This window comes from Papaver somniferum, chromosome 8 (assembly GCF_003573695.1).
Source record: "Papaver somniferum cultivar HN1 chromosome 8, ASM357369v1, whole genome shotgun sequence".
Classification (NCBI taxonomy): Eukaryota; Viridiplantae; Streptophyta; class Magnoliopsida; order Ranunculales; family Papaveraceae; genus Papaver; species Papaver somniferum.
In genome coordinates, this window is record NC_039365.1 from 70,190,964 (window position 1) to 70,209,287 (window position 18,324).

General features: G+C 35.1%; 1 long non-coding RNA gene across 1 annotated transcript; it reads left to right on the plus strand.

Moving 5' to 3' along the window:
* The first annotated feature begins 1,253 nt into the window (after window positions 1-1,253).
* On the plus strand, window positions 1,254-2,227 carry LOC113303505. Its single transcript, XR_003337544.1, has 3 exons — window positions 1,254-1,385; window positions 1,471-1,544; window positions 2,125-2,227. It is a non-coding gene; the product is annotated as an uncharacterized LOC113303505 (long non-coding RNA).
* The last annotated feature ends 16,097 nt before the right edge of the window (window positions 2,228-18,324 follow it).

Here is an 18,324-nt window from a genome sequence, read left to right on the forward strand (position 1 = left end):
GAAAAATATAATACAGTGAAACTACGACCCTCTTTAAGCGTCCAGAGAAGAACGATAGAATACCACTGCTGTAAAAACGATACCTCACGGCTGCTGTTGACGCTGCTGTTTTAAGACCCTCGGACGCTAGTCGTTGACACTGTTGATAAACGACTGTCTATGCTGGTGTGTTCTTCGTGTTCTTCGAGCTTTGTTAATGGCAGCAGCAGCAGCAGGTACAATTCCTGCAACTCCTCCTGCGCCTCTCTGCTGGCCTCCCAATCGACCCCTAACTCTTGATAAAACTTTCTCTCACTTCCCACCAGCCTTTATATACCAATAGAGTCCAAATAACTCGATTAAATCCGAGTTTATCTCCCTTTTTTCTTCACGTGCAGTTGAGAGAGAAATCTCTTTTCTGTTGCTTTGTACGCGTCTTCTGGAAATTTCTTACGCTCCAAAATTCTCCTAATCCTTAAACAAGACTAGATACACTTTACTTCAACGTAAAACTCTCCCAGAATCTCTAAATATATTTGAAAACTTCACAGAGAACACATATTCTGTTTGGACTTTGATCGCTTCTCACGGACATTCCAGCCCAATTCGATCAGCCCAATCACTTGCATAGGGTCTGTTTAGGTCTAACAGGATTATCCCAACTGATTTCCGGTGTTTAATCGCATTAAAACTCCTCCAATAATCGAACCAAAATCTGCCAGACGATGCATGCATTTTCCCGCCAAAATTTGCTTTTAAATTTGAGAAGTTGACCTCCCCTTATCTGTGGCTGGTCTCCCTTTAGCAGCTGCCTGGAAATGGGTCACCCCTTAGTAATTAGGTTACCCCTTATCCAAAATCAAGGATCCGTATAGCAAGTGTCCTCTGGGGCATTTTCCGCACTTTTTCCGGGGTTCCTCCGGGGTATTTCTGGGGTACTTCCGGTACTCTATCAACGGAGGTCCAAACGCCGCATTTTCAGCCAATTTCGCCGCAAATCCTTATTCTTCTAAAAACACCTACAAATAAATAAAATAACCAAATAAGTACAAAATTGAGCACTAACAATATATACAAATGAGCTATATTAGACACATAAATGCGTCTATCAAAAACGGTTTCATCTTATACTAAACTGCTGAAGAAGTCAGATTTTATAACCGATATATTTCAATATGTATAACAAAGTTGATTCCTTGAATGAAAAAAACGTATCATCCAAATTATTTATATGCTTCTTTTTTTTTAACTCTTGGTTGTAATCACATGCATTAGCTGATCCATATTTTCATGGTTTGGCAAATGTGGACCGTGAACCATCAACGCAACCCATCTCAAAATTTGAGTTTGAGTTTGAAAGGACGAAATTGTCGAAGGAAGATGTACGAGAATTAATTTACCGAGAGGTATCTGAACAGCTTGATCTCAATTATTTTACATCTTTCATTTAATAGATGCTTTGTAATATAACTATTTTCTTAAAATCAACAGATATTGGAGTATCATCCCCAAATGCTTCAGGAATACCTGAATGGTGCAGATCAAACTAGCTTCCTGTACCCAAGGTACGCCACGTGATTAGATTCTCTGATCAACTTTGTTTATTATCCTTCTTTGTGAGACACCCTTTTTGAAGACGATTTTTGTTGTGCAATTATTTCTTACTTTGTCTATTAGTGAACATTAGTCGTGTCATGATTGTGATCATCCTGGTTCATATCACAGTTGCTGGAACAATTGTCGACATAATTAGATGTTCTAGCATGTTTCCTCGATATAACTTGCAGAAGCATGTTGATTTTCTTAATGCTCATTGTGGTTCTAGGTAAACCAGTTCTAGTATAATTGCAGATAAACATGCTCATTTTATCGTTACATCTTTAGGTACCTATCATGAGGTTTTTGCATGTTCACCTGCAGTACATTGGAATTTTGACCTTTGTTGAAACACTATATTCTTACACTCCATAACCTATATTTGAGGTTTGCCAAACTAAGCAATTTCTGATCAAATCTATTAGTTTTGCTTCAGTTATTAAAACTATTAGTCGGTTTGTTATCAAATTTGATAATTTATAATAAATATTTTATCTCAAGAGGAGTAGTTATCATAACTGACCATTTGCTCATTTTATGCCAACATAGTGGAGTTGATCGTTTCAAACGACAGTTTGCTCATTTGGAGGAGCATTATGGTAAAAGCGGTGAGAGAAGCACTCCTCCACTTCAGAGACAACATGCGTCTTTACCTAGGTAATTGTTTATACTGAACATGTGTTGATAGTTGAGACAGTACATTGCCTCTTCATTTTATTGAATGAAAAAGATCTACATCATCCTAAAGGGCTCCCTTGGGCATTTTCCATGGGCTGCTTTTTTGAAGGTTTAGTCAAGTTGTGGACCCTGTGACCTACAAATAACCCCATCAAACGATGGTTCATGGCAGTTAAAATGTGAAGCATAAGTATACTTTGATGGGGTGAAAGGTATTGGTTAATGGAGAATAATGGCAATTTAAATTTACTAAATTACTCTTAAATGGATAGGCTGCTCGATTGAAACCTGTGAGATCAATACCTTCAGCAGTTCTTAAAGGTGTTAAAGGCTTAGCCATTTTGACTGGAGTTGTTGATAGCACTTGGCCTGGCAGAGAAGGCAGTGAACTGCAGGTGGTCTTATAACTGCTTACAGGGAAGCTGGAAGGATTTGCAGTTACAGTGGTTGAATGTTGTACAAGCTCTGTTTTACGTACTCTGTATTTTGTTGTACAAGCTCTGTTTTGCCCTGTTTTTTGCTCTGTTTTAGTGCTCTGTTTTTTTGCTCTGTTTGAGTACTCTGTTTTGCTTGCAATTAACTCGTAAAACAGAGCAAAACAGAGCAAACTAATTCTGTTTTTTTGTTGTTGTTGTACTCTGTTTTTTATAGATTTCTTTGTTCTTCTCCATCCCAGTAAACATTTGTAGAAGATATGGACATAATTGTCTCTTCAGGTTAATAAATAAAAAATATTCTGAGTCAAATATCCATTTTGGATAAATGAACAGTATTTTTCTAATTTTTGACTATGTAAACAGTATCTAAACCTAAAAATCTATTTCACCCATGAATTTTTTGTTTTGGTCTTTTTGACCAATTTTGTGTGTTTGAAAAACAAAACTAGGAAGTTGAAATTCGATTTTCATCATCTAAACGAAGTTCCCAATTCATTAATTTACTTATTATAAACGGCTAGTTCCCAATTCATTAATTTACTTATTATAAACGGCTCTTATTAACTTGTATCCCCGCATACACCTTAAGGAAAAATAGAATAATATATTTTGACAGTGGGATTTGTAATTTTGTTTTGGTATTTGAGATTTTTAGGAATCTGACTTGTTTTGTTTATTTCCGTTGTTACCCTTTCAAAAATATATTTTTTTATTCTACAACTAGCTGAAACTAAATATTTACAGATTCCCAAGATTTTCTTTATCATACGAAAATTTCAAGGGCCTACTTGAAATCTATACGGTCACCATTTAATCCTTTCTTTTGCCCCTTTCCTTCTTTTCTCGGAGATTGACTGAAACCCGGTGAAGTCTCTGCGGAGACTAATTTGAACCCAGTAAAGTCTAAGCATAAATTTTTTTAAAATTAACTTTTCTATAATCAAATTTCATCCGCACCTTTATCCCAAAACAGATTAATAACATGCTGTTTGATCATCATCCAAATTAATTTTGTTCAAAAATCGTAGTTGCTAAAATCTTCATTTTCTAATGCGTCGTTTGATCTGCTCCTTCACCTTGATTATATCCATCGTAGCTCTCCTCCTTCACTTTTGTTGTTGATCTGGTATCTTAATGTCTGGTAAAAATTCATATGAAGTTATGGAGTTTCTCACAAGAGATGTAACTGGGAAAAGGTAAGAGTAAGACTCATCAAGAATCAAATCATTCGGAATACTTAAGATTAGTGTTTTACTTTTAAGGTACAATAAAAATGGAGAAAGAGAAGACAAACAGGGAAGAAGACGACGAAATGGAAGAGCCGAGAGCAACACAAAGAGAGAAGGACGTGATTATATATTATTTTTTTATTCCTCCGTATATTCATTATGGGTATAAAGTTAAGTAATCATTATGTCGGCAGCTGATTTCAATGTTCTAGGTAACTAAAAGCTAATTATACCCCTACTAACTTGGAGACGGCTATACAAGTTAACATGACGCATTATAAACATGGTTAGAGATATAAATCCCCAAATACACATATCAAACCTAAATTGAAGAGCTCATCATTTTCAAAGTCATGAGCAAAAGAAATCAAATCACTAAACTCTGTAACAAGATGATTAAGAACTACCCATTCTTCAAAATCAAAAAAGAACAGCAACTATTAGAGATAAGGATTTAGTGAAGCATGAAATTAAACCAGAGAAAAAGGAAAAAGGAATTTCCCCTCCCTCTTTCAGGCCTTTTATCAAATAATTAATATGCAATATATTGTGCTTGAGAGGGTGTGTTTTTCCTTGTTGCATTGAGCTCAATCAATTTCTTCACCTACAATTTCTTCATCATTCAACTTCCTACAGCAACAGCAAGGATACACATCCTTGGTTGTTTCATGGTTACAAAAACAAGTCCAAAACCTTCACAAAATTCCATGAAATTTACCGTACAAAGAAAAAAAAAATACAGAAAAGGGAAGGGTGACAAAATCCCTCCCAAAAAATCCCTCAAAACATAATTTTTTATTTTTTTTTAACCTCCAATTGGGTATATCTCCACAAATTCGGGATACTCAATGTTACATGGAGCTGGATTCTGGTTAAGAGGTATTTTTTTCTAAAAAGAAAAGGAAAACCTAAGAAAGTATCCCCTTCATTATATTACAGACTTCTCTTCCTCTCCGACCACTCTTCCTCTCCGACTATTTTGTGTTTTGATTGTTTTGTTAGGGTTAAAATCTAAAAGTTCACTTCCAGATTCATTAACAGTGTCTCCGTCGGTATAGTTTTTAGGATAAATTCAATACTGATTGGTCTGTCGCCTTTGATAAATGATGATTTCAATGCCGACTGTTGTTGTCGGTTTTGTTTATAGAATGAAGGCAATACCGACAGTATCGTATTCGAATGAATTAAGGCAATCTCTTTCATTTTGAATGTTACAATCACCTGCACACTGACCTGTCCTGCCATCGTCATATACTTTTTGGCCGAAACAATCATCAGATAGGTGTTCATATATATTGATCACCTCGAAAAGTGATCTGTTGTGTCATCATGAGATGCAGTTTTTTGCATTTTCGCATCCTCAGATATACTCGTTCTATGGTTAAAGAGAATGATGCACATCAATTTTCATACAATCCAGGCAAAAAAACAAGTGAATGATAAAATAAAATAAAATAAAATAAGGAGACGAAATGCTCTACATAATTGTATAACCAGGAACACACTTAATTTCATTATTGTCGTACTTACTCCTACGCAGTTCTGTACTTTTACGAGGCACGATTGTAATATGCAGATTCAAACTAATTTAACAAGCTAGGAACACCTAATTCCTATAAATTAATCAAACCTATGTTGTACTCTAGTACTGTAAGATGCACCAAACAAACTAGTTTGCATGTTTCACCGTTGGCCTACCTAAAGCAATAAGATTAAGATTAACCGATAAACACTGGTGAGGAAATCTAATCAAACTGAACATACTCAGCTGTCCGTTCACATTCAGATAAAAAACAAAGCAGGCTATTGATGATTACATCAAGTTCAGCTAAAAATCTGACACATTAGATTTAATTGTGTAAATTAGTTTTAATTTTGAGTTGTTTGGTTTTTGATGAGTTATAAGAGATTGCAGAGTATTCTTTAAGGTTTTTATGAGGTTTCTGTTACTTCTAATTTTATTGCTATGGTTTCGATGGATTCAAATCGATCATATAATACTAATGGGGAACTAGTGTTTCGATTCAGGAAAAAGATGGAGGCTATTGATGATTCACTGGTCTGAAGGTTAAGCGGTAATAATGGTCGTGATTCAAGCCACAATCGGCATGGTCCTGTGACAATATGCAATGCCGAATATATTTTAGATAAGGGCTACTTTAATTACTTCATGATGTTTATTTTATATTTGTTTTTTTATATTCCCCATTTTGTGAGAGTATCTCCAATTGTGAATTTTATCTTTTTTTTTTCTTTTTCTCTTTTTCCCTTATTGACACACGCAAGGCATGCTATTTATGTGAGATTACATGTGTATCCATATAGAATGTTTCCATAGCCATAATTAGATACACCTAGCATCACTACTATGAGGTAACCCATGTGGTTAAATAAATTCCTAGTAGTTCTTAAAATTTTGGCAACGTAAAAAGTCTAAAAAGTGTTAAAGAAACTCAAGTATTGGAGTGTTTGGTACTCTATATTTGGAATTCCGCTAATGGGTTTGTTTAAACCCGAGAAAAAGGTACGGAATGTCACAGGGCCGGTTTGATGGGCCGGGCCGGTCATGCCAGAAATTTAGTTTTGATATTTTGGAACACTTAGGGTCCGAATTAGCTTTCGGTTCCTACACAAAGTTGTAGAGTTTTTCAATAGCTTTCTAATGACATTAAAATTGAAATTATTCAAATAAGTAGATACTGGCTTATGCCAAAGGTACCAAATGTCAGGTTATAGAACCATTAGTAATTTCACTTAGGCATCAACTGTGAACTTGTAAAATATTGTAATTATGGTTATTGTGTCAGCCTATTGGCTATATTCTTAGAGTGATTATATGATTAACAGTCAGTCTCTATTAACAATGATTGGTTCAAAGGATGAACCAGTGGATTGAGGATCTCGAGGTAGGCGAGGCTTGTCCTCAAATGAGGTGAGAATCGATAACGAACTCTCTTGTGCTGATTATTGTTTTACAAATCTATGTAGTGTGGAATGCTACTATATAATATGTGTAAGCATACTATATGTATCTATGTAATAAAAACTATTTTCTTTTATATTTTGGGATGAGATTGGTTCTTTAGAAACAACTAATATATGTGTTTTGGGAGTAGTTACTTAGTTTCAATATATGCTTCTTTCCATTGACTGGAAAGTGGTTACAAACTTTACTTGTTGCTAGTATTGAAGGAAGGATGCTTCCTTTTGATTGGTATGAGATGTGTGTCCCAGTTTATATCTATTTTAAGCAAATCTATTGGTGCGTAAGTGCACGCAATAGTATATAGGTGCAGAAGGGCACGCAATAGTATTCCCTATTTCAATAGGGAAACTCATGTCTCATACATGGAAGTTTATTATTCTTCTAAATTTCTCTGAAAAAGTTATTATAATGTGTTTTAATATTTAGAGAGAATGATAATGAGAATCTTATATATGATTTTTGGACTGACGCATGGTTTGAGTAGGAAATTCCATAATAGATTCTTTTGTCGGATATGATGTTAGCACCATTTGTTTCTTTGAGTATTTACTATATAGGGTGCGTGTATCGGTGAGGTACTGGTAAGGTTAGAAATTTAATTCCGACTAAGAGAAGGGCGCTTTAATAATCTTTGAAGAATTCGCAAGAGTCAACCTTACTACTCCAAAGGGCCGTGCCACTCAACTATATTATTGCTATGTTGTGTGCCTGATTGGTTGGTAACAATTTATTTTCAGTATAAATATTTTCTCAATATGCTTTACTGTTTTTCTGTGTTTTATCAGTTTTCAACAAAAACCTGCATTGCCTTCAAATCATGCTAGTGATTATTTAAAAGTTAATTATTATTTATATTGGGCACCTCTTTAGGGATGATGTACTTACTCAATTCCCACTTTCAGTTTTAGAGACGGATCAAGTTGTGCTCGTGACGATAACCGTTCAAGTCTTGGAAGCTTCGTGGAGTCGAGTCCATTAGTTGGTTAGCTTATGATATGTTTATTCTGTGTTTATGTTCTATTTGCAAACCAACTCACTATTGTATATGTATCATTGGAAAGGCATTCTTGTATATATATATTCATAGAGGGTTTAGGTTTGAGTTAATCTTTGTTTAGAACTTCTAAATTAATGCTTAAATCCAGTAGAAACTCTATAAATTAATGCTGTCAGGACCATCAAAATTTATTAATTAAACGAGATATTAATTAACCGATAAAATAATAATTATTCATTTATATATTAATTAATATTTTATTAACATATAGATAAATTTCATATCACAAGTTTAGAAAATATTGATGCTTTCGTCATTGTAAACTTCGATCAACAGATAACACAAATTTAGACAATTTGGATGAACATATAGACAGTGAAATCACTCAAGACTTGCAAAATTTGATCGAGAAGTTCGGCTATCGCAATTAAACGAATGTCGAATATGTCCTAAATTATCCGAAAGAAAATGAAGTTACACAGTTGATGACTGATGGAGAAATAATCGAGAGCGTTATGAGAACTGATAAAGATGTGGAAGAAGATGATGAAAGTTCTACAATAGAGCCCTCTTCACGAGACGAGGCTATTAAAGAGGCAATCACATTGAATAATTTCTTGCTGAGCTATAAGAAAACAAAACCAAAAATTCTTACAATGATAAGAAAAATTAGAGATGAAATTCAGTGCGATATTGATTTTAGAAACAAAAAACAGAAGACAATTAAATCATTTTTCAAAAAGTCTTCATAAATCATTAATGTATTGAATATACGTATATATACATTATTAATTTATATTTCATATGGGGTCTACATTGGTAATCAAAAATGTATTATCTTATAGTTTTAGCGAATTATTGATTTGGCACGTTGTCCCCGACTCGGGACCGACCAAAAATATTATTTAAGAGAGTTTATTAAATAATCGAGCATTAATTAAAAGAGTTTCTACTGTAGCTGTCTTAGATCCTTAATATCTTAGAATATAGATGGTCTCTTGGATTTCTAAGTAGCTAAATTTTGGGGCGTTACAATTAGGAGCTTTTTTTATTGTAGATGCCTTGGTTCTTTTTGTCATGAATGATTTTCCTATTTCTGATTTGGCAGACAATAACACATGGGATTGGGGTTGTGTCAGCGATATCATTAGTTGGAGAATTAGTAGTACCAAAAATGATTGGGTTGTTGTGGGAAGCACCAAGACTAGTAATAGCGTATTCAAGTTCAAGTTTCTTAGCATGCTTCAGTTTTGCCTCAAATTCCATGGTAGAATATTTATCAGAACAGGGTATGTAAATTAGTGCTTTACCACTGATCATGTCATTTTATCTGGGTGTATAAATAGGTGTAGTAGGTTGATATGGGATGGTGTTTATGTTTCTTGGTGTTGCAGGGATAGGACAAAGCTGGTGGGGTGATCAAGAATTAACTTTGCAAAATTTGGTTCCATTGAGAGCATAAGTATTCAAAGTAGTGTGTGGTAATAGTAGTTTTTGTTAGAGCATTGCTCGGTCAAACTCGCATGCGTTGTTATCTCAAGCATGTTTTTCAATGTTAGTGATCAAAACTATAAGTCTTGATTTCTAGTCTACTATAGCTAAGTCTCGGACTAGGATAAAAAGTGTAGTTGAGTTCAAGGACTTCATGGCGATTCATCATAAAAGAAGAAGAACTACTCAAGAAACTGGTGGAACTTCTCGAAAAAAAGGTATGTGAAGACTTGAACTTATCTGTAACTCAAAAGTCTATCAACTCTATCTCCGACTTCTTGAGACAAAAAATCGTATGTTATATATACACTTAGATTATACACATTTGTTATTTCGGGCCGAGTATACCTCGCCTATCTATATCTCGAAATATGTGTTGGTAAGTGTTTTGCTTCAACCTTGTTTATCTTTACCTAGTGACATAAGTCATGATATGTTTCAATCACTTTGAAATTTGCTTTGACGATAAATGGTGTAACAACTGTAACGTCCTCTAAGAATGTTTCAATGGTTGGAATGAGAGTTTAGATTACATAACCAATAATGGACATAAGTATTGTTGTGGAACCACATATGTGCATAAGTCCTATCCCTTGAACCAAAGTTTGCGAACTTTGTTGATCAAGAGAAACCGGAAGAATGGCTTGTTGCCAAGTCCGCGAACTGCCGAACTTCTCATCCCGAGAAATTATGCTAGAGTTGACAAACTTGTTGTGTGAGTACCAGTCCGCGAACCGGTGGAAAGTCTTTGCCGAGATTTTCTGCTGGAGTTTTTAAACTGTGCCCGGTTGCTTAAGTCCGCGAACCTAGTATGTGAACTTAAGAAGGTTATATATCTGAAGATGATTTATGAACTTAAACTTATAAAGACTAAGGAATGAAATTTGCAAACCGTGGTTATAAAGTTCATGAACCGATTCGAGTGAATCAAATAATCGTTGCTTCAATTGTGTCTTGTGTAGTACATAAGATTTTCTTGCAATTGAACAACTCTCTAACTAGTTCATTTGAGTCATTTGAACTAGTTATGGTGAAGAAGAATATGGTTGGTATGAAATTCTCATATGGATAAATTTGGTTACTATTGTTGAACCAATAATGTACACGTTTGGGTACGGTTAAAAAAACCTAGAAGCGTGCATTTCATTTGTATATAACAACCTAAGTTTTCGATCTAATGGTTGAGAAATATTAGCTTGAATCTAAATCAGATTTTCATCTAACGGTGGATATTGTTTGCTTTGTGACCAAGGCGAAACCCTGATTTGAAAAGCTATATAAAGGGACATCTAGCAACTCTGCAAAACTAATCCCCACACCTTACGTGTGATACTAGTTTGCGTGCTAGAGTCGTGTCTCCTTTTAACCTTTAGTTTTCTTCTTCTAAAACCAGGTTAACGACTTAAATACTTCATTGGGATTGTGAAGCCAGACCGATACTACTTTTATCGTAGTTGTGTGATCTGATCTTGCATCTTCTATCGTACGAGTACAATCAGATTGATTGGCTTGAGATTAATATCTCTGATAGGCAAGATATAAAAAGTAGTCACAAACATCTTCATCTCATTGTTTGTGATTCCGCAACATCTTGTTTCGCTGCCATACGATTAAGATTATTGTGAGGTGATTGATTTATCTAGACTGTTCTTCGGGAATATAAGACCGGATTATCAATTGGTTCCTGTTCACCTTGATTATTATCAAAAGAAGGAACAAAACCTTTTAGGGTTTATCTGTGGGAGACAGATTGATCCTTTGATAGACTTGTCTATGTGAGACATATTTGTTTATTGTCAAAGCCTACGATTTTGGGTCGTAGCAACTCTTAGTTGTGGGTGAGATAAGCTAAGGGAATCAAGTACGCAGTATCCTGCTGGGATCAGAGGCATAGGGAGTACAACTGTACCTTGGATCAGTGGAAGACTGATTGGGGTTCAACTACAGTCCAGTCCGAAGCTAGATTGGAGTAGGCTAGTGTCTGTAGCGGCTTAATACAGTGTGTGTCTGGAGTAGGTCCCGGGGTTTTTCTGCATTTGCGGTTTCCTCGTTAACAAAATTCTGGTGTCTGTGTTATTTCTATTTCCGCATTATATTGTTTATCTTTATAATTGAAATAATACAGGTTGTGCGTTGTAGATCAACAATTAGAATATCCGACCTTTGGTTGTTGATTTAAATTAATTGATCCTTGGATATTGGTCTTTGGTACCATCCAAGTTATTCCTTGTATTTGATTAAAGACTCGCTGATTCTATTAGCTCGAGTAAATCAAATCAAGAGAGAGATATTAACTCCTTGAGATACTTTTATCTAGATTGAGTCTGAATGTCTAGTTGATTCTCTAGAAAGTATATCGGAGTTAGTCCATACATATTTCTAAGCGAAATATTGGGTGGTGTTGTTAGACCCCCGCTTTTCCAATTGGTATCAGAGCAAGCAAACACGTTAAAGACCTTATAAGTCTGTGTTTGTAGTGATCTGATTATGGACGAGTCTATCTCTAATAACGTACCAGTTCAGAAATTACCAGATGATTCTAAAAGCTTGTATTCACCTGAGAGAACTATCACATCTAAGTCAATATCTAAACATTCTCTTGATGCAAAAACTGTTGATTGGGAAACTCTCCTAGAAGAACAGTTGGATGAACTTTCTGATGAAGGTGATTCATATATTGATATAGATGTTGATGAGGAAGTCTCAGAGTATGTTAAGTTTTTGGATTCGTGGAAGATGAAGAAGATTACAAATTCTCATGTCTCACTTCTTCTGACTCCTCTCTTTCGAGAAAACAAGAAATTGAGAAGAAGTTACACATGTGTTTACTTTTCGAATCGATCCTCAAGGATTCTGAGGAAAACATACGTATGAAGTCACTTGAATGTGATAATATTTATCAAAAGTACTTTTTGTTGGAAGAAAAACTTGCAGAATCTGAAGCAAGGTTTAACTCTCAGCATATTAGTTTTGATGACAGAGAAAGTGCTTGTCTCGCTCGAGAAAAACGCCTTGAGGCTGATTTAGCGGCTGCTCTTGATAAAATCAAGATGTTGGAAGATGACTTGAAAAAGTTCAATACTAGTTCAAGCAAATTAACCACTATGCTAGGAGCAAGTAAAAATCATCATGACACACGAGGATTGGACTATAAGGGAATAGATGTTCCAAGTATTAGCAAAGAGGTAAAATTTGTCAAGGCTAGTGATTCTTCTCAACAAAAGGTTTCCACCGATGGCAAAAGTTAAATACCTTCACCGGCAATTAAGGTTCGAAAGAGCAAAGAATATCAACCTCCAAAGTCAGCACATACAGATCGAGGTAAGAATATTCCTTATGTTTGCCACTATTGCAGAAATAAAGGTCACCTGGAAAGGAGATGTCGTTTTCATCTAAGGAATAAGAAACTTCATGATGTTCTTGTTTGGGCATCACAGGAAGTTATGAAACCAAGATCATATGCTAAGGCTAATCCCCTTAACATTACAGGTTGTAACTTCCAACATTTAGGCAAAGGAATCGTTGTTGTGATAAACCTATATTTTCCTATAAACGTTATACGAAGACTTTTCACAATCGTAATGGTTATCAAAAGGATAACTTCGTAAAGACGAAGACAAGCTCCGATGTTCCCAATTGGAGAAAGACTAACTTGCAAAAGAATAGTCAATCCAATTCTCTTACGAGAAATCTTGAAGAGAGTAATGGGAAGAAGGTTCTGGTTGTTCCTAAACGCACTCAAAAGTGGGTACCAAAGAAAGCTAATGATGCTTTGAGTGTGAGAATGAATGATCTTCCAGAAAATTCCATGACTATGGAGAAGGCAGTATCCATGATGTTGGAACTTAACAGGTTTTTTGGAAAAATGGAATTGGATGTGAAAGGCTCTAAAAGTGATCCCTTTCATGATAATCCAAAGGTCAATTGTGGTGAACAAGACATTGTTCACCCCAACACAACTTGATTGTGTTGTAAGTGCATCCTCACTAAGGAATTCCCTGCTATGTATACGATGAGGGAAGCACGAAATTGGGGCGCACAGATTATGTTCGGTAAGGCTGTAGAATTCAGTTGGATTCATCTAAAAAGGTATGTCTATAAACTTGAGAAAGATTTGTGCTTTTATTTGTTTAGAGAACTTATAATGGTACACATACCTTTCTTATCGTTCTTTTCTACCTAACTTGATCTGTGTTTAAGGTTCTTAAACGTTTAGGTTTGAAAATAGTAGTTCGGGATGTTTGGACTTCATGGTACACCTACCAGGTATACATAACATATTTTAAAATCAAAATCCAGGGGTTTAAGTTCGCGGACTTGAAAATTCGTTTGCAAACTCGTATGCATACTTGACGTCGATATTCGGTAAACTTGTTTTGGACGTAACTTCTTCGTCCGAACTCGGAATGATCTCATTCTTTTTGAATTCTCTTCCTCTTTAAATTATCTTCAAAATGGATATGATAATTATTTTATTTGGATGAGTTAAGATCGGTATTTGTCCTGTCTCTTGTTTTTGAGTGTTTTGCTCAGTTTCGTTGCACTTGTTCCACTTCTCTTGGACTTGGCACGTGTATTATTAGAGTACTACTCTTCTATGATCATTGTAGCTTTTACAAGAATGTTGTTGTTGAATCACAAAGAAGGAAGTTCAAGAACAGGCAGTAGTATGCATTACTATGGGAACATGCAGTAGTATGCATTACTATGAGATTATTGAATGTTTACAATCATCTTATGTGAACTGTAGAGAATGGTCTTTAATGACTTTGTATGTTCTTCTTTGTTAAGAAAATCTGTTTATACGCCTTTGGTAGCTATTCTTGGTGTAAATCCGGGAGAAAAAGATTGATTCTACCCTCAAAGGACAAATCATCTTATATGTGTATTACGAGTTTGTCCTGATACCTAGGAAACTTCTTATGAGAATTTATTATTCTTTTGAGAAGGATTACTAGAGTTTGGAATACCCATTATTGTGATTACACATAGCTATGTCCAACGTTTTCATCTTCATGTTTTTAGATTTATTGGTTTAAATTCTAAATTTATTTGGAAGATGATCTTTGCAGTATTAATCCTTATGAAGTCATATATTGCAACTCTTATGGGATACGTGTGTTTGCGTCCGTGAACTATGATTGTCCCATACCTTGTCAAAAGTAAAGTCTTTCATATGTCGATATGCATGTATTGATAAAAGAATGAACAGACTTTTGACAAATACAAAAGTTAAGACTATTATGTCAATTCTTTGATAGAAGATAGGTTAAAATCTTTTGTGTTCAAGGATTATGTCTATTAAATATCGTTAGGCAAATAGTGATGGAAGATAGAATGAATCCTTGTGTATTCCACAGTATTGATCTTCACTGATCCATATTTTATATAATACTGCGAGGCTCCGTAATGTGTATTATGTTGAGCACGATACAACCAAGTTGATTAATTTTTTATTAGCTTTGTTGGTTGTTACGTAAGGTACTTTATGTTGAGCATTCTTGAACTAAATTAATCATCTTGTTTGGTTATTTAGTTATTGTTCCATAAGTCTTTTTATGTCGAGCAAAACAAATGACAATTAAATTGATTACTTTTGTAATTAGTTTGGTTGTATATTCCAATTAGATTAATTATGGGTTCTCTTGTAATTAATCTAGTTGAGTATTTTCATACTCCATAAGATTCCTCTTATGTTGAGTATATGAACGACTATCCTATTCATTTTCTGATGGTTATGTTAGTCGTATGCTCCATAAGTTCTCTTATGTCGATCATAATCAATTAAGTTGATCACTTTTGTGTTTAATTTGATTGCGTGTTCCGATTAAATTAATCATGGGTTTACTTGTGATTAATTTGATCGAGTTTTTGGAGATAGAAAATCATTCTCATGGTTTTTGGTGTCCAATAAAAATCATTCTTTTCTTTTGAAATTAAGGTCGCTCTTGTTGTTCCCTTGGGAATGACATCAAATGGGGGGAGAGTTCTTTTGAACTTGTGCTTAATGGTCATATCTTGAGGGGTGTGCGGCTGTGGAATTTTAAAGGGGTTATCTTGTATCTTTAAACTCCTTGATGAATGCTATTAGCTTCGGCTATATGATTGCATCTAAATTATATGGTATGTATTTTATTTTAGTCATGAAATGTCTGTTACGGAAATTTCATTATGATCCCGTTCTTGTACCTTTGCCAATTTTATTGAAAAAAAGGGGGAGAATTAATATGTAGTTCACACTAAAAATACATATGGTTTTCGGATCATTTTGTAAGGGGGAGTGGTTTCCATGTGAGATGGAGTATTGACTAAAGGGGAGTGATACATATCACCATAGTATTATTGTTGAAGTTGTGATACAATTGGACTTTGACACCGTGTAATAATACTATGACATTGTATAACAATGATCGAGACCGATGCTTTCTCATTTTTATTGCTACGGATCCTCAACAACGGTGATGCTAAACTTACAACCTTTGGGATCATTGGAGTACTTGGAAGTGACGAAGATTTCGAGGAATGTTGAAGATTAGACATGTGGAATAGGAGCTACTAAAGTTTCTTTATCTTTTTTGTATTCCATATGTATTGATAGTTTTGTCACTAAAATTGACAAAGGGGGAGATTGTTAGAGCATTGCTCGGTCGAACTCGCATGCATTGGTATCTCAAGCATGTTTGTCAATGTTAGTGATCAAAACTATAAGTCTTGATTTCTAGTCTACCATAGCTAAGTCTCAGACTAGGATAGAAAGTGTAGTTGAGCTCAAGGACTTCATGGCGATTCATCATACAAGAAGAAGAACTACTCAAGGAACCGGTGGAACTTCTCGACAAAAAGGTATATGAAGACTTGAACTTATCTGTCACTCAAAAGTCTATCTACTCTATCTCCTACTTCTTGAGACAAAAAGTCATATGCTATATATAGAGTTAGATTATACACATTTGGTATTTCGAGCCGAGTATACCTCGCCTATCTATATCTCGAAATATGTGTTGGTAAGTGTTTCGCTTCGACCATGTTTATCTTTACCTAGTGACGTAAGTCATGATATGTTTCAATCACTTTGAAAATTGCTTTGACGAGAAATGGTGTAACAACTATATAACTTCCTCTAAGAATGTTTCAATGCTTGGAATGATAGTTTAGATTACATAACCAATGATGGACATAAGTATTGTTGTGGAAACACATATGTGCATAAGTCCTATCCCTTGAACCAAAGTTTGTGAACTTTGTTGATCAAGAGAAACCGGAAGAATGGCTTGTTGCCAAGTCCGCGAACTGCCGAACTTCTCATCCCGAGAAATTCTGTTGGAGTTGACAAACTTGTTGCGTGATTGCCAGTCCGCGAACCCAGTCCGCGAATCGGCGGAAATTCTTTGCCGATATTTTCTGCTAGAGTTTGTAAACTCTGCCTGATTGCTTAAGTCCACGAACCTAGTGTGCGAACTTAAGAAGGTTATATATCTGAAGATGATTTCTGAACTTAAACTTATAAAGACTAAGGAATGCAATTTGCAAACCGTGATTATAAAGTTCATGAACCAATTCGAGTGAATCAAATCATCTTTGCTTCAATTGTGTCTTGTGTAGTACATAAGATTTCCTTGCAATTGAACAACTCTCTAACTAGTTTGTTTGAGTCATTTGAACTAGTTATGGTGAAGAAGAATATGGTTGGTATGAAATTCTCATATGGATAAACTTTTGGTTAACTATTGTTGAACCAACAATGTACACGTTTGGGTACGGTTAACAAACCTAGAAGCGTGCATTTCATTTGTATATAACAACCTAAGTTTTCGATCTAACGGTTGAGAAATATTAGCTTGAATCTAAATCATATTTTCATCTAACGGTGGATATTGTTTGCTTTGTGACCAAGGCGAAACCCTGATTTGAAAGACTATATAAGGGGACATCTAGCAACTCTGCAAAACTAATCCCCACACCTTACGTGTGATACTAGTTTGCATGCTAGAGTCGTGTCTAGTTTAACCTTTGGTTTTCTTCTTCTAAAACCAGGTTAACGAATTAAATACTTCATTGGGATTGTGAAGCCAGACCGATACTACTTTTATCGTAGTTATGTGATCTGATCTTGCATCTTGTATCGTACGAGTACAATCAGATTGATTGGCTTGAGATTAATATCTCCGATATGCAAGATATAAAAGTAGTCACAAACATCTTCGTCTCATTGTTTGTGATTCTACAACATCTTGTTTCGCTACCATACAATTAAGATTGTTATGAGGTGATTGATTTATCTAGGATGTTCTTCGGGAATATAAGACCGAATTATCAATTGGTTCCTGTTCACCTTGATTATTATCAAAATATGGAACAAAACCTTTTAGGGTTTATCTATGTGAGACAGATTGATCCTTTGATAGACTTGTCTATGAGAGACAAATTTGTTTATTGTCAAAGCCTGCGATTTTGGGTCGTAGCAACTCTTAGTTGGGAGTGAGATAAGCTAAGGGAATCAAGTGCGCAGTATCCTACTGGGATCAGAGGCGTAGGGAGTACAATTGTACCTTAGATCAGTGGAAGACTGATTTGGGTTCAACTAAAGTCTAGTCCGAAGTTAGATTGGAGTAGGCTAGTGTCTGTAGCGTCTTAATACAGTGTGTTCAATCTGGATTAGGTCCCGGGGTTTTTCTGCATTTGCGGTTTCCTCGTTAACAAAATTCTGGTGTCTGTGTTATTTCTATTTCCGCATTATATTGTTTATCTTTATAATTGAAATAATACAGGTTGTGCGTTGTAGATCATCAATTAGAATATCCGACCTTTGGTTGTTGATTTAAATTGATTGATCCTTGGATATTGGTCTTTGGTACCATCCAAGTTATTCCTTGTATTTGATTAAAGACTCGCTGATTCTATTAGATCGAGTAAATCAAATCAAGAGAGAGA